A 12,094-nucleotide genomic window follows, 5' to 3' on the forward strand; every position below is an offset into this window, starting at 1 on the left:
TATACAAATGGTTTCTTCATCTATAAAGTGATTGCCTGGTTGCTGGGGTCCTATCTAATTTTAATAGTTGCTCTGAGTTCTTCTACATTTCAGTTTATTCTTGCTACTTTCTTGCTATGAAAGTAGAATATTCTCCTACTTCCTTGATAATAATCCATTTAAGAGATGCTCAAATCACATTCTAAGTAGAAACTATTCGTTGAGGGTAAGGATAACAAAGCTATGTGGCCAAAGGAAATAACCAAAAAGGGTAGGCTTTAAGAAGCCATTGTGCATTGGCACATGAAAGGTAAGAGTTAATAAATCACTGTTAAGTGCTGCTTATCGCAGCCAATATTTTTATCCTGGTTTGAATCCTGTGTTACACAGAAGTGTTTCCACACTGTTTTCACTAAGGAAACATTATGCTTTGCAGTGTAAACATATGACTGCATCTCTCTTTAAGGAAAGAAATAATTATCACATTTAATTAAACACTTAGACACATTTATTGCCACCGTCTAATTAGATCTGTCATGAGGAGTTAAGTCAGCAAGCTATTGTTGTTGTTGTTTTTAGAGATAGGGTCTCGCTATGTTGCCCGAGCTGGTCTTGAACTCCTGGGCTCAAGCAATCCTCCTGCCTCAGCCTCCTGAGTAACTGGGACTACAGGGGCCCTCAAGTAATTGTTAATATTCTAGCTAATAACACAATTTGCTTTTTTGTGGATTTTTGGATGCCTTTTCTCTTCCATACACATTTAATTGCCTCCCCCATTCACTGCCCATCTTTTGAGTTTTTACTTGTAATCTGAGTAAATAAAGTTTAGGGAAGTAGACTAGCACCTACTCCTCTGTAAAATAGGAATCCCTTAGATACTGAATGTGTTGTGTTAAGCTCTTTGGATTGACATATGTAGACTTTATAAACCATTATATTAATCTATATTATGTGATGATTTAAGAATCATTAATAAATCAATGAATAAAACAAGGTTCTACCAAAATCACAGTGATCCTGCACAAATGGGCCTTTTAAACATTTTCTTTAAGGGCAACTTTTACTCTGTGTGCCTTTTGTTCCAGTGTGTTTAAACTCACCAAGAAAAGTTGGTGTGAGTTGAGAAATCTCATGTTTGTTGTCTCTTGATTTTCTATTTCAGACTACATTGCTAGACAGAGTCGCTGTGTATGTGTTGAGCTGTTGTGAGGACAGGCTGTCCTGGGATCCTAAACAGAATAGCAGAAACCTGGGGGTGAACACACGGCAGAGGCCAGGAACAGAGTATTTTATGAGGCCAGTTCTTTGCAATTCTCATTCTGTTGAAATGGAGGAAAGGGTGTGTGGAGAGGAACGATTGCATCCAAACAGTACTAATTAGGAAATGCTGAGTTGGAGGAGGAGTGAATTTCTATGTGACTTATGGCTTGGAGAACTTCACAGAGGTAATCTTTAAAGTTGAGTCTGCTGCAGTGCCAGGCACTGCAGAGGTCTCATATTTAATTGATACAGTTAATCCTCTTCTGCAGGAGATAGCCCAATGTGGTAGTAACACCCTGGAGATTTCATTCGTTCTCAGAATTGAGCTTTGCTCTACATCATGTAGAATGGTCCATTCCCCACGCCCTCCATTTATGCCTGATAGCAGTTGAAGGGGCTGAACATGAGATAACCTCCAGGAGACAGGGGAGAAACAGTGATGATAAATAAGGGCCACCTGCTTTTTCACAGAGGGGAATGGCATAGGGGCTATTAGTACAATCCCAGTGCCAGGGGCATTGACTTTGGCAATGGCGACACGCACAGGGGCCAACCTAGATAACAAAATGGACAATTTCCCCTGCTTTGGCATTCTCCGGGATCTCTGGCTCTGATACAGAAGTTAAGGGAAGGAATTGTGTGCTGCCAGATTAACTTTTATCACCTCACCCCTCCTCATACTGCCCGCATGTTGTGTGCATTTAATACCAAATGCACACAACAAGAACTCAACAAACACTGAAAAGGCCCTCGTAACACCCAATCTTTGTGTTTCCCTGTGGCTAAGAATTTTCTTCCTATACTCTTGTGTCTGGTTTCGATGACTGTGGCCCCGGAGTCTGAGCCAACTGCAGTTTCTAAGTTTTTATACTTCAGCTGTGCTGCCCAGTAGCTGAAAATGAGTGATTTGTAGAGGGTAAAAAACAAAAACAAAGACAGAGAACCATGTTGCAAAATGTAAAGGAGGTCAGTTCATTTTTAGCCTACATTTTGGCCTGAAGAGGAGGAAATGAGCTACAAGTGGAGTGTAGATAATTCTAGAATGGCAGAGCCAAGGGGCATCTTGGAAACCACCTGGTCTGTGGCCTTATACCCTATGGTTGCTGTTCCTCAGCTTTGGAGGTGTCCACCTCCTTAGTCCAGCTTGCAGGAGGAGAGCACCATTCATTTACACAGCAGGCATTTACTGAGCTCCTGCTCTGTGCCTGGTACAGCACACCCTTCTCATGTGTACATGAAAGCCTTGGGATTTGAGAAGGCAGGTAACTTGCGGAAAGATGCCTATTGATAAGAAGGAGTCCCCGAAGGTAAGTTGCTAATGGCAATAATGGGTTTGGAAGTCTCTTGTGTTTCACCAAGGAAAGTAAAGGTACTTCCTTAGTCAGGACAGTAGAATGATATTCAAAATATTTGTCTTTCTCAACAATAAGAAACTCAAAGAAGCACATTTCTTCCAACATCTGTTTCAAATAACCAGTGGTATTACTGAAACAAACCTGATTCCATAGGATTTTGTTTTACATCAGACAGAAGGTACCTGAGAATTGTTTGAAAATGTCACAGGCTCAGCAATAATCAAATCATACCCAGCCCATCCTTTTAGAGAGCAGTTGCTTTATCTCTGGAAGCAAGTGTTTATGGTTCAGAACCAAGGTAGCTGAGGTTCAGAACCGGCTGCAAAGCTGGGTGTGTGCCAAAAAGCTTGTTTTCCTAGGCTTGCCCTTTTCCGTACAGGACAAGGGGGATTAAAAACCAACACGGTGATGTTTCTGTCAAGACGACTGGGGGCTAGGTGTACAGATCTTTTCCACTAAAAACAAAAACAAGGGTTGCGGGGAGGTGGTCACAGGAATGAGACTCCGGGTTAACTTGTGAACACCTCTGGGTTAGTTTCTTTAATAACAGATAATTAAATTAAGTTCAAAATTCCACTTGTAGTTTCCTTAAACATCGGGAATAAAGATGACTTTAGTCAAGAAGTAGTTGGTTCCAATGACTTTGCTGGAATCAGCACCTCCTGTCTCAGCCCCTGCTGGCTGTGTGGCTTTGGACAATCTGCTTTGCTCTCTGAGCCTGTTTCTTCACCGGAGTAAAAACTGGGGATAGTATTTACGTTGTAGGATTGTTGTGCAGATTAAAGCAGATGTTCCTCTCCTGTGTCAGTGTGCAGAAGGCACCTATTAAGTGGAGGACTTGGTTAGATTGGCCAAATAGGTCTCATTCCAGTAAGCCTTAGTACTGAGCCACAGTGGAGTAGAGAGGGAAAGTAGTAACTTGTGTCATATGTGGTTTTAGCATGAATTCTTTTTTCCTTTAACGATGCCAGAGGAGCCCAGAGAATGGGGTGAATGTAGCACAACTTCAATGATTGCCAGCTGCAGGGTCACATGATTATATAAGGGAAATGTTGCCACTGCTGCCAAAGATAAGTGACCCAGAGCAGGGCATTCGAGTTTTATGTGCCTGAGAACGAAGAAGAGCCATAGTACCCATTAAGCTTCTCTGCATGAGGGAAGCTTTCAAAAGACCTATTACAGTTAAATTGTGAGCAGTGGGTTGGCCTTTCACAACTCCCATGTTTAAAACAGGTAGTGAATGAAACTAGATTATCTAAGACAGACAGCTGCCCTTGGTGTTGCAAAGGGAATCCGGCTGGCGTGTCTTCAGGGGAAGTTGCGTGAGTTCCGGGAGGCCCAGGACAGGGACCGCATCTGCAGGATTAGGCACCAGGGCAAGGTCTTTTGGGAACACAGTACTCAGCAAGGTACACAGTGACTTTTGAATATTTTAAAGGAGCCAAAAAGTAAGCAACAGCCCACTCAGTCAATACCCTCTTTAAGCCTGGCTTCAAACCAAATTCATTTAGCTCAAGACTTCCTCATTCCCAACTCTTATTTATTACTCTTATTTATCATTTGTTTAACAAAATGAGGTTTGTTTTTTTGTTTGTTTGTTTGTTTTTACAACATGACTGTCAACAAAAATAGGGGAGACGGAGATTGTGGTGTGCGTCATGTAGGCCTAACTACACTCATCCTTTCCTGTCCTGAGCTCTCATCTGACTGTGTTCAGACCCTCACACCCATGCAGACACGAAAAGAAATGCCACGGTCTTCTGAGAAAAAAATGCATGGACAGTGTTGGTGACAGAGTGAAAGTTACAGAACAAACTTTGGTCACGTAAATCTTTGGGAAGTAAGTGCAGTACCTCATTCCATCATTCAGTGGTCAGGAAACTACTCTCTTATTTTTCTTTCTTCACTCTTTAAAGGGTTGAGATTGTTTTCTGGAAAATGGCAGGTGTTTGGTTAAATCCTGTTTCACTACACTTGAAAGGCAGAGCAGTCCTCACTTAGTGATGGAATTCCTTTTGTCTTGAGGCAGAATTAGGCTGCTAGTGACTCATGAAGTATACCTGGAAGAGGTGAATGAGCTCAGGCCTTCCCAACATCCGGTGATGACCTCTGTTTGCACACACGTAGCCACTTTGCTCCTTCGCTTTTATGACCTGGAATGACTGATAGTGCCTGAAGGAACAGCTGCTATTACTTGCCAGGGTAAGAGACCCTGTGTAAATAGGGAGCCTCCTGAAGAAGCAAGGATTCCCTGCCCTGTGTACCTGTGGTGCTTATCACCTCCCTGGCAGGGAAGCTCTGCCCAGGTGGGGTAGTTTGAGGACATCATTTTCTGGGCAGCCACAAAAGTGATACACCAAATGAAACTTTGAACTTATCCAATGTGCTGTATTTGAGGGCTCATCTGGGACTTATAGCTCTGAACCTGACTGTAAGTCAGAATCACCAGTGAAGCTTGATGCAAATTGAGAACCCCTAGCCTGGGATACTTATGTGACTCATTTTCCTGTCTTGTTCTAGAAAGAAGCTTATTCAGGCAGCAGCTAGCTGTAGGGATTTTTTTTTTTAATTATTATTATTTTTTTTGGCAGTGGAAAGAGCTCTTAAAAGTACAGAATGACTTTAAAGTTTAAAGATTAAAATGAACACAACATATAAAATGAACACAGCATATAAAATGGACACCTGTGTACCCATCTTAAGAAATAACAAGGTTCTTTTTATAGGTCTTCACTGGGTGGAAAAATATTGACAAGCAACCAAGTCAAGAACAAAAAATAACAACCAAAACAATTAGTGGTGTCCCACAAATAGATCCAGGAATTGAAGGCCATGAAACAGAGACATTGGAGAGTCTGCCCAATGTTCATTAGTTGAAAATCTAGACTTTGAGTCACTGACAATGCTGACATCATAAATCCAGTATGGCGGCTGACTTAAGGATAACTCAGGTGGTTTGTAGATACTGAACTGGGATGGGCGCCCTTATTTCAACAGGGGCACATGTTTGGAAGAGCCCACACCCAACTCAGGACTCGGAGTTGCCAAGCGGACCGTTTCCCCTACCCCAGGCCTGTTCCCTGTCCTGAGGTCCTGGTACCTCCAGGAATCTATTCTGTTCTCAGAGTGTCCCCCTCATTTTATAATGGTAGAAAACGAGAAAATGAAAAACAGACCATTTTTTTTCTTTGAAGCCATATTCTGTAACTTCCTCCCTCTGCTTTTGCATTTTGGGTTTTGCCAGTACTTGAGACTTCTCTATTTCTGAATTTTAGTCAGTTTTTAATTTATTCTTACAGGGGCCATGGAAATTATGAATAATAAAGGTCTGCTACTGATGATACATAGTACTAATTTTAGAAGAATGACAGCTTTTTTTTTTTTCCCCCTCTAGATTTAAATATTTGAACAGAGAATGACAGGTATGAAACTGACTAATTCAGGTCTGGCCTCTGCCTTCCTCTGTAGTCAGCCATCCCCCAGTTTGCTGCCCTGGAGTTGAGCACACCAGGACCTTCCAGCCTCACCATTAGGGAAATGAGGCAGATAGAGGAGGTTGGGCAGTGACTTGTGGAGACAGGTGGCAGGGGCAGAGGATTAACCACCCAAGTCCTGTAAGCATATCCACACTGAATTTTACCCTTTAATCAGTCTTTCGTAAGTTCTGCTTTCTTTTTCTCTCTCTCTCTTTTTTTTTTTTTTTTTTTTTATATGGAGTCTTGCTCTGTCTCCCAGGCTAAAGTGCAGTGGTGCAAACTCAGCTCACTGCAACCTCTACCTCCCGAGTTCAAGCGATGCTCCTACCTCAGCCTCCCGAGTAGCTGGGATTATAGGCACACACCACCATGCCTGGCTAATTTTGGTATTTTTAGTAGAGGCAGGGTTTCACCATGTTGGCCAGGCTGGTCTCGAACTCCTGACCTCAAGTGATCCACCTGCCTTGGCCTCCCAAAGTGTTGGGATTACAGGTGTGAGCCACTGCACCTGGCCTGAAAGTTCTGGTTTTTTATGGTTGCCTTTGGTGATGATAGTGTACCACATAAGTGTATTAGTTTGCAGGGGCTGCCATAACAAAATACCACAGACTGGTGGCTTACACAACAAAAATTTATATTCTCACAGTTCTGGAGACTGGAAGTTCAAGATCAAGACGTCAACAGGTGTGGTTTACCTGAGGCCTCCCTTCTTGCCTTTCGGATGGCCATGTTTCTGCCGCATTCTCACAAGAACATTTCTCTGTGCACATCCCTGGTGTCTCTCCCTTTTCATAGTATATCAGTCATATTAGATTAGGGTCCCACCCTTATGATCTCATTTAACCTTAATTCTTTATTAGAGGCTGTCTCCAAATACAGCCATAATGGAGATTAGAGTTTCAGTATATGAATTTGGGGGCTCTATTTCAGTCTGTAACAATTGCCTTTATAAAAGATATTAGTTGTTCCCCTTTACACAGGGAGGATCATTTCAAGACCTCCAGTCTATGCCTGAAACTGCACATAGTTCTGAACCCTCTATAAGCTATACTTTTTCCTATACATGTGTACCTATGATAAAATTTAATTTTTAAATTAGGCATAGTAACAGATTAACCATAATACCAAATAATAAAATAGAACAATTATAACAATATATTATAATAAGAGTTATGTAAATGTGGTCTTTCTCTCTTCACTTGCTCTCAAAATATCTTGTATACTGCACTCACCTATTTTCAGACTGCATGCTCTATGATCACACTGCAACTGTGGAAACCGAGACCATAGATATGGGGGCCTACTGAGGAGACCACACTGTTTGTGTTGTGATTGTCATATGGTTTATTTCTATATATATGTATAATCCCCACAAATTATAGTTATTTTTTTCTTTAAACAATGATCTTTTGAAGAAATTAAAACAGAAGAAAAATACCCACTTACTGTGTGTGGGGCTTTTGATTTTTTAGTGTACACCCAAGTTTCCATCAGGGATTTTTTTTTTGTCCTTCTGGCTGAAGAGTAAAAATTTTTAATATTTTAGCTCACATCCGCTGGCCACAGATTCTCTCAGCTTGTTGTGTGTGCGCACACCTGGCGTCTGTGTGTCCAGCTCTCCTCTTACAAGGACACCAATCAAATTGGATTGGGGCCCACCGTAAGACTAATTTTAACTGAGTCACCTCTTTAAAAATTCTGTTTCCAAATGCATTTGCTTTCTGAGACATTAGGAGTTAAGGCTTCAGCATATGAACTTTTTGGTGTTTCTTTGTCTGTTTGTACTGCTGTAACAAAATATCTGAGACTGGGTAATTTGTAAATAACAGAAATTTATTTTCCATAGTTCTGGAGGCTGGAGATTCAAGATCAAGGCACCTACAGATTCAGTGTCTGGTGAGGGCAGCTCTGGGCTTCCAAGATGGTGCTTTTTTGCTGTGTCCTCACATGGTAGATGAGACGGGAGGTGGAGGGGCAAAAGGCACTGGGGTAATCCTTTCAACCTCTTTTGTAAGAGCACTAATCCACTCATAATGGTGAAGCCTTTATGACTTAATGACTTCTAACTACCTCTTAATACCACCACCTTGGGGTTTAGGTTTCAACATACGAATTTTGAGGGGAGATACACCTTCAAAACCATAGCAGGAGGGACTCAATTCAAATCATTACAATCAGGATGCTTTAGGCTGCAGTTAAGCGAATGCCAATGAACAGTGATTTGATAGTAAAGACATTAAATTATCTTATATGAAGGGCAATCTGGGATTGGGTAGATTCAGGATTGGATCCTTGGCTAAACAGTGTCATCAGGGATCAGTTCTATCTATTCTCATCCTTAGCATGTTACATGTTTATCTGCAGACTTGCCACTTAGTGGGCAGAAAATAGCTTTCTCAGCAACAGGTATCACAGGTTCCTGCCAACCTCTTTTTAAGACAGGAAGATGTGTGTGTGTGTGAAGGGTGGACACAGAGGGCAGCAATAACTTGGTTCTCCTGTAGTGTTTATCCCTTTTCATCCAGGAGTAAAATCTTTCCTGAAGCCTCCTTAGGCCTCATTGGCCAGAACTGAGTCACAGCCTTAAGGGAAGCTGTAAAAGTGAGTATTGGGCATTGAGGGAGAACCTCTATTGTGGGAGGTTGGCTGTGCCCATAGAAGAAGGGAAGGGGCATGGTTACAGGGTGGACAAGAAGCACCTATACTAACCCTGGGCTCCCATTCCCTAGAGGCCAGTTACAGCCATCAGTATTCCTGATACTAATAATCCCAGGTTTCGTTGGAGTTAAAACTAACCACCCATAATGGTAATTGGGAGGAGAAAACCAAATAATGATATGGAAGTTGTTGAAAATCACATATACTTAATTACTAGTAGCTGTGACTTTTTCTTACTCTTTTTCATTTTAAAACTGACTGGACGTATCTTGAAGCAGTGATTTTTTAATGTTAAAGATCATAGGTTTATAAAATAGCACTACTTACTTTGGAGAAGGCATCCTGCATTCCAACCAGAAAGATATCCATCATATAGAGAGTTCCTTAATTTTCCAGAAATGTTTACCATCCCAGTAATCATGGCAAACACTTATTGAGTACTTAGGGTGGGCCAGCAGGTACTGTGCCGAGTGCTTTATACACATTATTTAATTTCATCTTCAGAAGGGATCTGTGAGAAAGATACTATTGTTAATCTTTGTTTACAGATAAGGAATTGAGGCTTAAGGAGGTTAAGTAACATGCTGTGAGTGCCTGGCCATGCTGGGATTTACACTCTGGTGGCATAGCTCTCCCCTCCCATACTTGTGCTATAGGGTGTTACCCTTCAATAATAGTGCCACAAACACCCTCCTTTTCTGTGAACTCTCAAAGGCTGTTACCTTTCCAACCAGCCTGGTTGTGCTACAAAGCTTGTCTCCATGTTTCATTCAACAACAAATAGTAGAAGGATGAACCATGGGGTGTGCAGAGCTGGTCACACCACATCTCATGGAGTGTGAGATGTGTCATCTTATATTTGTGAGAACCCAATGCCCAGCTGTTCATTGCAATTCTGGTAGATATCTAAGAGGTTATTTTTTATTTTATTTTATTTATTTGTTATATGTGTTTTTTTTTAGAGATGGGGTCTTGCTCTGTTGCCCAGGCTAGAGTGCAGTGGCTATTCACAGGTGCAATCCTAGCACGCTACAACCTCAAACTCTTGGCCTCAAGCAATTCTCTCGCCTCAACCTTTTGTGTAGCTGTGGGACTACAAAGGTCCATGCCACCACACCCAACTCTAAGAAGTCATTTTGAATTGAGATTGCTCTTGAGGTATTTTGGAGCATGTCATTCGTTATACACTTTTTAAAATAATTTAAGGGTTATAAGGCAAATTTTAATTAAACAATGTAGATTCAGTTATTTACCTTCAAAGTGAAAAGTTCATTGAAACAGAGTTCATAAGATGCTGGTTCCTGTCTGATTTATTGCTGGGTCCCTGCACTTTCCACCTAGCACTGAGAGACACCTTGCAGCTTTTTCCGTCAGTTGGCGACTGTGCTGATATGCCTGATAGATTTTCTTAATGCTTTTTTCGTACTTTTATTGTAAAATAAAACATAAATATCAAAAAGCCACACAAAACAAATGTACATAACTTAGTGAATTATTACAAAGCAAACACTCATATATATCACTAGCATTTAGGTCAAGAAATAGAACTTTGCCAAAGGGACCAAAATCTTACATCCCATCCTGATCACATTTCCCTCTGTTCCTCCAAAGGTAAATGCCATTCTGACTTTTATAGTAATTACTTCCTTGCATGTCTTTATGGTTTTATTACCCAAATGAGCAGCCTGACCCACTGAGTTTAGTCTTACCGATAAAGAAAAAAAAAATGTATTTTAAGTCTCTTTTAATCTACAGATCCCTCTACCGGAGTCTCCTTCCTTTAACTTTTTTTTTTTTATTTGTTGCAGGACCTGGGCTATTTAATCTGTAGAGTTTCCCACAGTGTTGATAACAAGAAAGATGCACACTCATGGTACAGTTTAACTTACTACTTTGCCCTCTGTTTCCTGTATCTGGATCCAGAGACTTGATCAGATTCAGGTCTGATCGCTTTGGCAAGATTACAGATGATGGTGTATTCTTTCACTGGGAGACACATGGGGTCTGGTTTTTCCACTCTTTTGATGTTAGCAGCTGTTGATCCTCAGTGTCTAAATCTGTTAAGTCAGTGGGGCAATTGCAGAATGGTGATACTCTAATTCTATAATTTTGATTTTATTTATTAGCTGGAATAATTTTATAAGGATAGATGCCTTTTCAATCTGTTATTTGATTGCCCAGTGGTACAATTCACATAGGAAAGGGATGTGAATTCTTTCCTATGCTTGATATATTTTATATATGCTTGATTCTTTCCTTTGATTTACTCAGTTTTCAAGAATTGATTTCATGTCATTCTCAGAAGATCACTGATTAGGGTTTTTTTTTTTTTTTTTAAATTGTTATGAGCTCATGGAATTAAATCTATTTTATAGGTTTTATTCCATTGAAATTTTAGTTTTTACCGAGACTCAAATTGTCTGATCTTTGACGAATGGGAGCCTCTTCAGTTGGCCCCTAAGTCCTCCTGATCTGACCTTAGTATTCTTGTTAGTTTCCTGCTGTTTGATTTGTTAAGGTGGTCCATGCTTGTCTTGTACATTTCTTGCCTATACCTGGAGTCAACCATTTTCCCAAGAAACCCTGGTTTTTTTTTTTTAGTAAGAAATGGTATTTCAAGACTATAATCCAGACACTGGGAATCCTCATTCACTGGAATGGTTAGTATAGGCCTTTCATTGGTCAGAGCTGGGAAACACACACACACACACACACACACACACAAACATAAATACTCATATAAAGATAAAATACTTTGTGAGTTAATAATGCTATTTCCAATTCAAGTTCAAGACTATAGGGTTTCTGTTTAACCTCTTATATATTACATTTTTAGTCCTTTCCTTCTGCACTTAAAATCCGGGTTTTTTGGTCACAAGGGAAATAGACTATTATATAATTACCTATTTGATTACCCCATATTACACACACAGTAGTCTCCAAATAATGACATTAATACTACCATTACCAGCTATGATTAATGAAAACAATAAAAATAATTTCTTTGGCATATGCCATACTAATTCTGCCCCACGTTAAAAAAAAAGGTTTAGTACTTCTGCATCATCAGATCTTATTATTGTTATATATTAAAATATCTCCCTTTTAATACTCATTTGGTCTTATTTGTACAGGTTGTTGTATATACATCATGCTTATTACTTGTCCTCATATCAGTGTCTCTAGACATTTTGATTGAAGCTCTTTAGTAGATTTAATAGGAAAGGATCATGGGAACAATATTCCCTAATTTCTTGATAAAACTTGGTCTGTGACCTTTATAATTAAGGGTCACTGTTGTCTGATATAAAATCCTTGGCTCACATTTTCTTTCCTTGAGAATTTTAAATATGTCACTCCATTTTC

The 12,094-nt window shown here is 40.3% G+C and overlaps 1 protein-coding gene across 1 annotated transcript in view; it reads left to right on the forward strand.

Annotated features, from left to right (window-relative positions):
- TNFAIP8 (TNF alpha induced protein 8) overlaps positions 1-12,094 on the forward strand; it is a 124,697-nt gene that overhangs the window by 1,207 nt on the left and 111,396 nt on the right. The gene's annotated exons all lie outside the window — the stretch shown is intronic.

This window comes from Papio anubis, chromosome 5, assembly GCF_008728515.1.
Source record: "Papio anubis isolate 15944 chromosome 5, Panubis1.0, whole genome shotgun sequence".
Lineage (NCBI taxonomy): Eukaryota > Metazoa > Chordata > Mammalia > Primates > Cercopithecidae > Papio > Papio anubis.